The 13,565-nt window shown below is 40.3% G+C and overlaps 1 protein-coding gene across 1 annotated transcript in view; it reads right to left on the bottom strand.

Moving 5' to 3' along the window:
- LOC131038972 (U2 small nuclear ribonucleoprotein B'') overlaps positions 1-13,565 on the bottom strand; it is a 93,259-nt gene that overhangs the window by 68,865 nt on the left and 10,829 nt on the right. The gene's annotated exons all lie outside the window — the stretch shown is intronic.

Raw genomic sequence — 13,565 nt, 5'->3', positions numbered from 1 at the left:
GTTTTCTTCTAAAATGACATCATCAATATCCAAATAGGCCAAAAGCAAAGGGCTCGCCTCATAGGTCCTTTATCCCTGTCAAATAATCTTATGTCTGCTCCTAATAAGGTCTCTGCTCAGCAACCTTTCAAAATCTGAGAATGAAATTGAACTATTAGTAGAATTACTAATGAAGTTACGAAAGCCACGTGATTCTTACCTCTTCCCATGGTGGCACCTCCTTCATTGATAGGGGAATTCATCAGATGAACATTAGTATCAGTTACTTTGCAAGATACTTGGGCCACCAGAATCACCCCTTACCAAAATCAACGACTTGGAAAATAAACTAGGACTTATATAAACAGTACTCTAGCAATATCCAACTATCAAACAACATTGTTCAGATATACATCTTAAGTTTTATATACTAAACAGAGACTTGCATATTTATCATAAACACCACATAAGTTCTAATCTAGGGGAAGGCACATCCATTTCAAGCCACAAGCATTCACTCCGCAGCATCCAAAACACAAACACTGTAAATCAATGATGGATCATAATGTTATCCCTTCTACAAGATAAGTCTATGAATGATTTGAATGTAGTATGCATAAATTGTGGATATATTATTATTGAGAAAAGTTGTATCAGGCCATCCTATGTGGCAATAATCTCAACTTGTCAATAAGGAAACATGCAATAAGAAACATTTTTCTAGAGGACATGAGAGTCAAAACATTTAATATTTATTTTCTATGACAAATTGTAATTGTATTTCAAAGAGGTGAACACATTTCAGTTGCTGTTACAAAGCACAATGGGAGAATTTTCTTCTTAGGCATCCCCTTTGGAAAGATGAAAAGTCATGAGTTGGGCACCCAAGTTTGGAAAATGAAAGGTCATCCTATTATGCTAAGTTGCTGAATCGTCGGGTTTTTTGGGCGATCCTGAGTATGAAACAGACCGGAATCGGATTCTAAAAATAATCTCCTGTGGGTACGTCCGGGGTTCGTGTTTTTAGATGCCGAAATGTTTCCAAAAATGTTTAGTGATTCTAGTTTGATCTTTTTGATGTTAAAAACTAAATTTATATTAGTATTGTTATGTTTCAAAATTTGAAATTTGTAACAGTTTTGTTAGGCATATATATTGGTATCTGACATTCTAAGCTTAATTCTATTGTTTACATACATACATATACCTATACATACATATACATACATACATACATACCTATATATATATATATATATTATTTTTGTATGAACGTACTGAAAACATACCCAACTCCCCAAAAAAATTCTGCCATACCAGCGTTTCATACTGTTGTGACCATCTCACACATCGCCCCATCAAAATGGGGACCCCTCTCTTTTTGGGTCTTGCTTTCTCTTTGCTTGGCTTTTCTCTGCTTGTTAGGTGTTTTGAGTGAGTTAGTGATGACCTAGGTTAGGTAAATTGGGGTTTCTTTTGAAGAGCTTGCCTCATAATTCTGCCGTACCAGCATTTCATACTGTTGTGACCATCTCACACATCGCCCCATCAAAATGGGGACCCCTCTCTTTTTGGGTCTTGCTTTCTCTTTGCTTGGCTTTTCTCTGCTTGTTAGGTGTTTTGAGTGAGTTAGTGATGACCTAGGTTAGGTAAATTGGGGTTTCTTTTGAAGAGCTTGCCTCATAATTCTCCCTAGGGTTCCTTTTAGAGCCGAGTCTGCCCTAAGAATGGGGAAGTCATAGTTCTATGCCTAGAATCCTGATGTGAATTTTAGTAAGGCCTTGCCTTAGAGAGTTGAAGAATGTCTATTTTATAAAGGAAGTCTTGAGAGTTTGAGTCCAAATGAGTCAAGGGTGTGGGTCAAGTTGTAAGTTGTTAGGCCAGAGTATTGTCTTCTGTGGAGTTTGAGTTAATATGACGAAGCAATAATCGAAGTGTAGGCACGAACGATGAAAGATTTCAAGGGCAAGTTGATTGAAAGACTGTCAAAATCGCTCCTAACCCTTCCAAAAGTATAGGAGCAAATCTCTTAAGAAAGAGATCATTACCCTCATTTGGGATGGATTCTTACGCTTCAAGACCTTGTTTGGTGCTAATACACTTGCCTATCTCTTTGGAGGAGAGTAATTGTGAAAGATAGATTTGAAAATTTGAGAGAGAGTTAAGAATTTGGACTTAAATGTCAAATTCGCTCCTAACCCTTCCAAAGGTACAGGAGAGAATTCCTCCTAAACTCTCTTTGCACTCCTAATTTGGATGAAATCTCATTCTAGAAAGGCATGAATTGGAAAGAAATTAGCTTGAATCCACCCTTGGAGGTACCTTTGAACAAACTTAGCTTTGGAAAGATAAGAATTTGAGCTCAAAAGTCAAATTCGCTCCTGACCCTTCCAAAGGTACAGGAGTGAATTCTTTAGAGTCCTTTCTTGCACCTAGTTTGAGTTGAAAGCCTTGCCCCATGGCGATTGGAAAAATGTTGATGCCTTGAAAAGTGCCTTGAAAGCGAATTGAATACACTCAGACAGTGAAGAAATTTGGAATTTGAGCTTAAAGAAGAATTTCGCCCCTGACCCTTCCAAAGGGTCCTGTTGGTGTCTGTTTTATCATCTACCAAACATTAGGATAGGATACCCGAAGGTATTCTATCCTCTCTTGAAAAATCACTACTGATTCCAAGGTCTATATGTGCGAACAAGCGACTTTAGTGGAATAGCTTCTTGGGTAGTGTATGCTGAAATTTTCAAGGGGGACTTACGTTTGACAAGTATTCTTGAACTGCTGGACTTAGATGGATATAGCAATTTAGGCTCTTCTTTCTTTTTTTTGGGGGGATTTTCTGGGATTTAGACTTTCAAAAGAAAAGGAAAAGAGTTCAGGAAGGCTAATCTAATCCTATGAATTCTGCAGACGGTATCAAATGGGTGCTCTCAAAAAACCAAACCTTGCTTCGCCACACTAGGGACAACTACACAAGGCCGGTGCAATCTTCAATGGGTTGTGCTTATGATCAAGATGTTGGGATGCACAAGGGATGGGCTCAGACTAACTTTGCACAGTGAGATGGAAATCATCCATACACCAAAAGTATGAGCGGAGATACACCATCAATTGACACTTATCAAATCCTTCATTCGAATTAACAATAATGAAAGCAAATCTAAGTTAATTTTAACTAAGTGTTGAGGCAATTGAAACCATGCAAATCATTCAAATAATAGAGATTACAAAGGAGCGCACATGCAATATATTATCTGGAAATGACCTTAAGCAGCAATACATCAAAAACCTCACCCTTTTCAAATGAGAGGAGGCAACCTTATATAGTTTCTCAAAAATAAATGAATGGCCAAGATCAAACGGTGATCAAGGGCCAAGATTGAAAGTCCTAAACCCTAATTAGGGTTTCCCGAAATACTATCAGTTCAAGCAAATGAAAGAGTGACAAGTGGCGCAGCTGCTAATTTTACTGAGGTGAGTGGCCACTTTCCTCTTTCAGAGATTCAACGTATCTGGACACCACGAGCTTGACCTCCTCCATGGTGACACTTGGCAAACCGCCAATCTGGAAGTCGATGAGATCCACATCATCGACGCATGTGGCAAGGATGCCTTCCCATTCCACTGCTTGGGTGAGGAAGTTGTCATCGATGGAGAGGAAGTTTGCAATCTTCGAAAGATCACCTTTGTTAATCATCCCTGAATCTCGGAAGAAGCTTGTCTGAATCCTGGCTCTCAGGTTCTCTTCTTGTAAATGCTTCTCCCTTAGGCATTCCTTCTGCCAAATCTCTGACGCTACACGGAATACCTTGCCCAGGATCTCTCTAACCCTTGCCTCCATCTCAAAACACTTGGTCTCGGATTTCTTTAGAACCTCAATCCGAGTGACCAAAGCATAGTACCACGTGCCGAAGTCATACCTGTCTCCTGTCTGTATGATGCCTGCATCCACTAAGCTCTTCTTTGACATGCCTCGAATAACCTTCAAGTGAGGGAGTATTTCATTCTGAATTTCATCCACTTCTTCCCAATTGGATGACAGATCCTAGATACGATCAATCAACAAAGAAGTTGCCTCATGTGCTGATACTAAGTTTTCTACCAGGGTGTCAGCACGTATCACAGCGTCTGAAATCCACTCCTTTTCATGAGTGTATGATCCCTTCATCTCATCATAGTCCTTCATTGATCCCTGCTGAAGAGGCTGTGGTGGAGTAGCTGGGACTTCATGGTTGAGCGGGCTGGTAAGATGGAGAACATACTTCCTCCACTGATGGTTCTCTTCTTCCACTTTCTTCCTCTTTTCTTTCTCATGAGCCAGCCTTGTCTTTAGAACATTACAGGAGTCGTCAAAATAGTGGATCTCCTGGTCCTGTGTAGGCTTACCCATCTCTATGGTGGTAATCTTGTAGTCATCTGCGGTGACATTGTCCCTAGTCTTCCCTTCTTTGGGCACTGCTATCTGGACTGTCCTGAATCCGGCACTGTCTCTCTGAATCAGGGAGAACTTCCTGGCTGGTTTGGGCGGTTTAGCTATGGTGGGTTCATTCACCTTCTCCAAGAATGTTGTGGTAACCTCCTCAGTTGAGTGGACATCCTTGGGAACCTTGGCCTTTATCCTTGCTCTCAGTCAATCAGGAATGGTTGATTGTTCTACAGTGTTCCGATCAAACTCATCGTCTGCTTCTCCTGGGTTCGCTGGTATGCCATCCAAGAAGATTGTAGGGGCTTCATCCTGCCCCTTGTCTGGAATTCGGAAGACCTTCTCCACCACTTCCTCAACTGGCTAGGAAAGCACTCTTACTTCATCATCACTCACATAGATGTTCATCTCTTGTTCCCCAATTATACTCTGATCAGGCGCAATGGAAGCAACACTTAGGATGGAGTGACTTTCGCTGGATTCTCTTCTCTCAACTACAGCCCTTTTCCCTGTGCACTTTGTGGAGCTTCCACCCAACTCCTTTCTCTTTCGAGATCCAACACTTTCTGGATTCCGAGCATCACCGATGGAGGTACAAGGATGGACGAACAGAGTATCATCTACTCCCATTAATTCATAAGTTAGAACCACACCTTTGGCCTTCAACTATTTTGTCTTTTCAGACGCCCACCACCTTGAGTACTCAACCACCGACCTCATGAGGTCTGCTAGATCTGATTTTTCTCCCTCTGTCCAGTCTATCAAGACTAAAGGTTCATTCTTCATCTTCTCAAAACCCGGCTGCTGAAGTTCTAGGCTTTCTTCTACCTAATCGGCAGCTTTGAATACTTCCGTTGCTCTAACCATACTTAAAGGAATTCTTGACCAGAACCTCTTCCGGATCTCGAAACTATCGGTTGCATTAGCCCAGTGGTCTTCCAGATCCAGTCTGTGCTCAAACGTTGTCCCTTCGATCTTCTTTATCCTATGGAATGGATCGAAATCCTTTCTTGCCTTGTATTGGTAGAAGGGATACCAGGCCAGTTCTTTCTCAGCGGTAGCTACAGCCTGTGATGATGGACATGTTTCCAGCCTATTACCAATTGTAAGTGAGGATGTCCCTGCCTTCGTCTGCTTATCCCTTTGAATCACTATATACTCCTCCAATTGTCTCACAACCTCGAGCAACACCACTCGGTTGGTAGGGTAAGCTGGAAGCATGTATGGAGGACTAGAGAATCCCTGAATTCGGAGGTAAGTGAAATTTGGATATTGGATGTACCAACACCCGAACCAACTGATGAAGTCCATAGACTCTTGAGAGAGCCTCTGGTGCAAGCCACCTTGAAGGATCCGGGTAATGTGCATCAGGAAGGCATCATTCACCCTTTTGAAATGGAACTTCTCCTCCATATGGAGCTGGGGATAGCAATCATATACCGGAAATTGGTTCTCCTTGTTCCCAACTTCTCCTCTACAAGTGAGACCTTTGTATCTGTAGGTCCTGGCTAAAGAATAGAACAAGTAAGAACTCGTGAAGAAAGTCCTATTCGCCTCCAGATTCCTTAGCTGGCTGTCTAGGTTGTCGCTGATCATACGGGCCCAATCTATCATTTTTACTCCATTGATTATTTCATTAATGAAATAATACATCCAGGGTTCGAATGGAGCTCCCTGAGGATTTCCTATCATTCTATTGAGCAAGACAATCATGTCCCCAATGTCCTCCTTGAAGTATGCTCGCACTAGGCTCTTTCTCTGGAGTTTGGAGGCGCCCTTCCTCGACTTGTCTAGCCGGGAATGATTAACTATGGCATCATATTCTTCCAGGTGATCATGGTACAGACTGTCAACTTCATCCTTGGTCATATATACTGTGTTGTGGTACTCAAGGATCCTGAAGGCCTCTCTGATGGCCTCATCGCTGACATTCGCCAACACTCTTCCATTAGGTGCAACAATATCCTTACTGATGGGATTGTAGTGTTTGGCACATTCAACTACTAGTTCATTGCACTGCATGGTGGGGAGGAAGCCGGCAGCGTGCACAATACCACTCTTCATCATTTTTCGCGCAATGGTGGTAGGCACAAGGTTATCCAGACCAAACATTCGCTTCTTAAACTCCCTCAGATTGATGTGTCCGAGGTTGGTGTTGTTGATGTTCTTCCACTTGGAAGTCATCCTCGACTCTGGAGGAGCATCTTTATCTACCTGGAACTTCATGGTACTCAAGACCTGCAGATGAATGATGAAAACTTTAAGTTAGAAAATTTCTACAAAATTTCAAAAAAAAAACTACGAGGCCACGAAATGGCTAAGTGTTGGAAAATTTTCCATTTTTCACTCTCATACTTAGCCACAAAAATTGAATTTTCACCTCCAGACCCTCAACCTTGAGGCTGGTTGAAGTCACCATCAAGTGTTAAAACTTTCAAAAAAACTTCATACTTAGCCAAAAAAATTGAATTTTCACCTCCAGACCCTCTGCCTTGAGGTTGTTTGAAATCACCATCAAGTGTCAAAACTTTAAAAAAAAATTCATACTTAGCAAAAAAAAACGATTTTCTTTCTCCAAAATTTTCGAAAAAATCATTTATTAAATTCTGGAAAATATTCAAAAAATTCACAATTTTAATTTCACCTCTGACTTGGATAGGAGTAAGGCTAGACTTTTCTCCAAGATATTGAGAAAATTCAGAAAAGATGCCTTTCTCCAGAAATCTGTAAGCCTTCTGCCAAAAATATTATCCCACTTCCAGCAATATCTAGAATTTCCTCCAAATGATCTTCAAACCGACATACTTTACTAAGCTCTCCTTAGTAATTTTGAACTTCTTGGTGTAATAATGAATTTGATAATGAAGTATTTGTAGACAAGGTTTAAGCAAAACCCCTAAAATCATCCAACTCATACTTCTAATTCTAAAAAAACTTTCCATTTTGATTTAAGTTTGAAGATATTCATTAATCCTCCAATATTCCCTTTCAAAAAAAACTTTCCATTTTGAATTAATATCTCAAAAACCTTTTAATATTCTCTCAAAAAACTTTCCATTTTGGATTTATTTTGAGAATTTTTTTTTTTTATTTAGATATTTCTTCATTTTGGATTTAATTTTGAAATCTCTGTGGATTTTGTGACATCATGTTGACTTTGTTTGACCTTCCATGTGTAGGTTGATTTTTTCGAATTTTATCTCCATTTTTTTCAAACTTTGGCGGACTTTAAACACATCTCCAGGGTATGGCGGACTCTGGCTAGAACTCTTCCTTGGCCTCCATTATGGCAAAAATTTTGGCTAAGGCATTAGGGCGGACTTTGACCCTTGCTCCCACATGATCTCTTCACCTTGGCAGACTTTAGCCTTAGCACCTTCAAGGTCTCCTTTACCTTGGCGGACTTTGGTGTTGACTCCTCCATGGTCTCTCTAGGTGGGGCGGACTTTGGGCCTAGCACCCACATGACCTCCTTGATGGCTCCTTTATCTTTGGCGGGCTTGGGCCTTGACACCTTCATGGTCTCCTTCCTCCTTGGGCGGACTTCAAGCCTTGGCCTCTTCATGGTTGGGCGGACTTTGGAGGTTGCTCCCTCATGGCCCCTCTTCTTGCTTGGGCGGACTTTGGAGTTACCTCCTTCATGGCCCCTCTTCTTGCTTGGGCGGACTTTGGAGGTTGCTCCCTCATGGCCCCTCTTATGCCTTGGGCGGACTTTGGAGTTACCTCCTTCATGGCCCCTCTTCTTGCTTGGGCGGACTTTGGAGTTACCTCCTTCATGGCCCCTCTTCTTGCTTGGGCGGACTTTGGAGGTTGCTCCCTCATGGCCCCTCTTATGCCTGGGCGGACTTTGGAGGTTGCTTCCTCATGGCCCCTCTTATGCCTTGGGCGGACTTCAAGCCTTGCACCCATGTGACCTCCTTTGATCTTGGGCGGACTTCAAGCCTTGCTCTTCCTTGGTCTCCTAAGCCTTGGGCAGACTTCAACCCTTGCTCCTCCATGGTCTCTTTAGGTGGGGCGGACTTTAGAGTGGGCACCCATGTGGCCTCCCTAAGGCATGGCAGACTTTGATGAGAGCACCCACACAGCCTTCTAAGGCATGGCGGACTTCATGCAAGGCTCCTTCATGGCCTCTTCACCTTCGTGATGGGGTTTGAACCTGCAGAAACATTTCAAAACCCTTGTTAGCCAGACTTAGAAGAATTTTCAAAGAAATTTAAAAATTTCACAGTTTAATCTAATTTAACCGAATTAACTTGAAATTTGAAATCCGTTCTTAGGTGGATCATCTGAAAAAGCAAAAAGCCTAAAATCTAGGGATTCAGCTTTTTAGATCAAAACTTGGAATTTTCGGGTTCCGGTCGAAGCTGGTCAGTAGTACAAGTGTAAACCCTAGGTTTGCATCCCGAAAAAGCAAAAAGCCTAAAATCTAGGGATTTAGCTTTTTTAGGTCAAAACTTGGAATTTTCGAGATCTGGTCGGAGCTGGTCGATGGTGCAAGTGTAAACCCTAGGTTTGCATCCCGGAAAAAGCAAAAGCCTAAAATCTAGGGATTTAGCTTTTTTAGGTCAAAACTTGGAATTTTCGAGTTCCGGTCGAGGCAGGTCAATAGGACAAGTGTAAACCCTAGGTTTGCATCCCGAAAAAGCAAACAGCCTAAAATCTAGGGATTTAGCTTTTTTAGGTCAAAACTTGGAATTTTCGAGATCTGGTCGGAGCTGGTCGATGGTGCAAGTGTAAACCCTAGGTTTGCATCCCGAAAAAAGCAAAAAGCAAACATCCCTAAAAAATAGGGAAAACTTTCTAAAAATAGCCATACCGAGATTGGGCTAAAAAGGCCAAAAACGAAACTTCCTAAAAAATAGGAAAAGGCAAAAAAAGCAAACTTTCTAAAAATAGAAAGTTGTCCAAATTCGTCCAAATCAATTGCGATCTTCGTCCTTTGGCCTCTCTAAGCACTCTGGTGGTGTTCACACTTTGGAATCACATAACTTGCAAAAACTAACTTTCGATTGTCAGGGCCTGGAATGCTCTGAACTGGACAAGGCTTGGTGAAACTGCAGCAAAAGGTCACAGGATACTAACAAAATCCTAGAAAGCAAGAAAAGAGAGGGCCCCCATTTGCAATGGGGCGATGTGTGAAAAAGGTCACAACAGGTCCAGAGCAAATTCTCCTAAGAACCTCTCTTGGTCCTAACTTGGACTTTAACCCTTGCTTCCAGGCCTCAATTGAAGGAAGAATGATCTATCCATGCCTTATAAATGAACTGAAGCAAACTTGAAAACCAAAATGAGAGAAATTTGAGCCAAGAAGCAAATTTCACTCCTGACCCTTCCAAAGGGTCCAGAGCGAATTCCTCGAGGTCATGTACCTTCCAAAGGTACCTAAGTGAATTTGTTAAGATTTGCTCCTTGACCCGGAACTTGAGCAAGGAAACCTAAAGGTGACTTGTTAGCATGAGCTTAGACTAAGGCAACGTGGGTAAGGATGAAGATTGTATGATTGATTGACGTCTAGGCCCAATCCCTCAAATTCAATCTTGACCCTCTCTGAGGTAAAGGAGCGAAATCTTTGAAAGATCCTAATTTCCCACCTAAGACATTGAACGAATCCTATCCAAAGCTAAATTGAGGGCGAGTTGACTTGATGGTGATAGGAGGGTGGAAAAGACAAGTCCTAGGCAAGTTGAGTATGAATAAAGTCTAGAGGAAGAATTTCGCTCCTGACCTTTCCAAAGGTACAGGAGTGAAATCCTTAGGACTCCCTATTTCACCTAATGAACTAAAAGGATCTTGTTTTAAGCTAAGATAGAGGCGAGTTGACATAATCATGATAAGAAGAGGGTTGGATAAGTTAAGTTCAAGGCAAAGTAATGACCAATGGAAGATAAATGGCATCAAAAGGAAGAATTTCGCTCATGACCCTTCCAAAGGTAAAGGAGCGAACTTCTTGGAAGGACATAATAGTCCACCTAAGACATTGAATGGATCCCACTTGGAGTAGATTTTGAGGGCAAAATAACATGATCTTGATAGGAAAAGATTTCAAAGGTCAAGTCTAGGACGAAATCATGAGAAATAGAAGAAGAATCGGGCAAAAGACTAAATTTGCTCAGGACCCTTCCAAAGGGTCCAGAGCGAAATGCATTGAAGAAGAGAATTTCACTCATGTCCCTCTCTAAGGTACACAAGCTATGTTGTTGTTAAACACATATACATCGTAAGGAAAAAGGGCAAAAGCATATGGTAAAGACTAAATGGATAAGAGGCTAGATGCGAGTCGGCCTAGGAGCAAATAAATTGGCTAAGGAACATTGATGCATTGATAAACCAATTTCACCTTTTGGCGCCAAAGCAAGTTTGAAATTTTGATTAGAAAGTCGGCCAAGTTAAAGGAAATGCGATGGGTTTTATTCAAGTTGGCTTTCATCTAGAAAGCAAATCTCCCCATGAAGGCACCTATAAGGGAGGATTGATCATTGACCATTTATCATTCATTCAAACAAATTTTCTTTAAGGCAAATTTAAGAGCAGATTGAGAGGGCGATACTCAGCAGTTGGAAGGAGAATTCCAAAGTTGACAAGTGCAAAGGCCGAATTTTATATATTGATGAAAGCGAACTCCAAAGGCATGATAGCGATCTTTTCTTAGCCTATACCTGGTGTAATAAAGCAGATTAATGAGAGGAATCTTCCAACAGTAAAGAAGCAAATTCCAGACCTATCAGCAGTCTTCATATTTTTTTTATTCGCCAAGCCATCTTCTTAAAGACAGATTTAGTAGCTAAATTGGTGAGTGGAGAGGTAAGCTTCAGATTTGAGAGGGTAAGTTTAGAGAATACCGATCCTTCTAAAGAGACTCTGATATATTTAAGGTGCAGGTCTGAATTGTTTAAGGAAGCTATCTTGTGAAAGCATCACTTGGAAGAGAGGTGAATTCAACAGCAACTTACCATTTACCCATCTTTTTCAGGTCAATATCTTTGAAATCAAGATTAAGGTATGTGCAATCTGATTTATTTGAGGGAGTTTTAATGAAGATCTGATTCAGTTCAATATCAATTATTTTTGAGAAGTTAAGTCTTCATGATATAGCTTGATTCATATGTGATGTCGATTTGAAAATTCGTAATTTTAAAGCTTATTCTTTTGATTTTCAAATTGAAGTTCATAGTATAGGCATAGTTGCTATTTTAAGGTCTTGAATTGATCATACTTGTGACCTATCCCTTTAAAACTCTAACTTAAGGTATCTATAAATGTAAAATAGACTGTTATTGTTTCTGTGCAATCAGATTTGCTGTAGCTTCAATATCTGGTATGTTAGAGTCAGATCGAAGAAATGAAAATCGATTATGTCTCTTATCGATTTGCCTTTGTAGGTACGAAGGCAAATGTATATATATGTAACCAATATCTTTCTGGTTTTTGTTATCCACATCGAACACTCTTAGTTCAATATGGAGGATGGCGTATATATGCGATTGTCTTCATGGAATCGTACCCCCACAGGGGGTCGCGATCCTATGTGGAACCACGTGGTTCCACATAGGGTCGTGACCCCTGTGTGGAGCCACGATCCTCTACACCGGCATTCATTACTTTAACCAAACTTAAACGTTTGCTAAGCGAATTTGTTAGTTAACACTAACTAAATTCCAATGTTAATTAAATCGTAAATAACAGAATTAGTATTCTGTGTGCTGATACAAACAAGTTTAGTTTTCTATGTTACGACTGAGACTATAATTTAACACTCTCTCTTAGTCTTAGGAGTATAGGCCTAAAACTTTAATTTAGCTCATCACTAATCTCATGAGAATCACATCACCTAGGTGTGAAGTATCAATGTGTGATACTAAGGATATACTCACTTTGATATCCAAGTTTAAGTATCAGCCTATGATACTAAGGATATACTCACTTTGATATCCCTGTTATAGTATGTGCACTGACATTAATCCACTTACATAATGTCTACTATAACTTATCATATTACTGATATTCAAATTGTCTGATTTTCAGTTTATATGATCTTCCAAACATTTATAAGATCGTCACCTTACAATGTTAAAATACAAGTGTTCATTAACTAAAGAATCGTCATCCTTTAGGAATGAACACAGGGAAAGGTTACATACTTCATATACTAAAATATATGACCGAGAAGTTTACATAATTTTAGACATCAATTACATTTTAACCATACCAAGATACCTCCTGAAGTGATCAATTTTCACTCTTGCTAGGGGTTTGGTGAGAATGTCACCTGTCTGATCTCCTGTATTGACATATTCCAGTCTTATTACCTTTCTCTTTGTCATGTCTCTTACATAGTGATATGGGATCTCAATGTGCTAGGATCTATCATGAAAAAATGGATTCACTGAAAGTTTAATGCAGCTCTGATTGTCACAATGAATGATAGTAGGATTCAGACTTTCACCAAACAATCCTACTATCAATTTCCTCAACCATACAGCTTCCTTAGCTGCCATGGATGCAGCTATATATTCAGCTTCTGTGGAGCTCTGAGCTACGAATGATTGTTTTCTGCAGATCCAAGATACCATAGCTGATCCTAAGCTAAAACAGCATCCTGAAGTGCTCTTCCTGTCTATCACGCTTCCAGCCCAGTCTGAATCAGAGTATCCATGTAGGTTCAATGCAGTGTGTTCATAATGCAGTCCATAGTCCAAGGTACCTTGTAGATATCTCAATATATGCTTTACTGCAACCAAATGTATTTCTTTGGGTTCAACCATGTGTTGGTTGAGTGCATTTACTGCATAACATATATCAGGTCTGGTATTGACTAGGTACATTAATGATCCAATAATTTGTCTGTATAATGTTGGATCTGCAAATTTGGAATCTGCTATAGCTTCTTTTAGTTTATGTAGGTTTGTTTCCATAGGAGATGACATTAGCTTACAATTCATCATTCCAAATCTCTTCAGAATGTCAATGGTGTATTTACCTTGATTTAGATAAATACCATCTGGTTTTTGCTATACTTCTAATCCAAGGAAATAATGGAGTAGACCTAAATCCTTCATCTCAAACTCTGAAGCTAGTCCCTGTTTGCATTTTGCAATGAGATGATCTTCGCCTGTAATTAATAAGTCATCTACATATAATATGAGTATCAACATTTCACCTTTGATTA

This window comes from Cryptomeria japonica, chromosome 7, assembly GCF_030272615.1.
Source record: "Cryptomeria japonica chromosome 7, Sugi_1.0, whole genome shotgun sequence".
Classification (NCBI taxonomy): Eukaryota; Viridiplantae; Streptophyta; class Pinopsida; order Cupressales; family Cupressaceae; genus Cryptomeria; species Cryptomeria japonica.
Note: the sequence above shows the minus strand (reverse complement) of the source record. Positions and strands in the feature narration are given on the sequence as shown.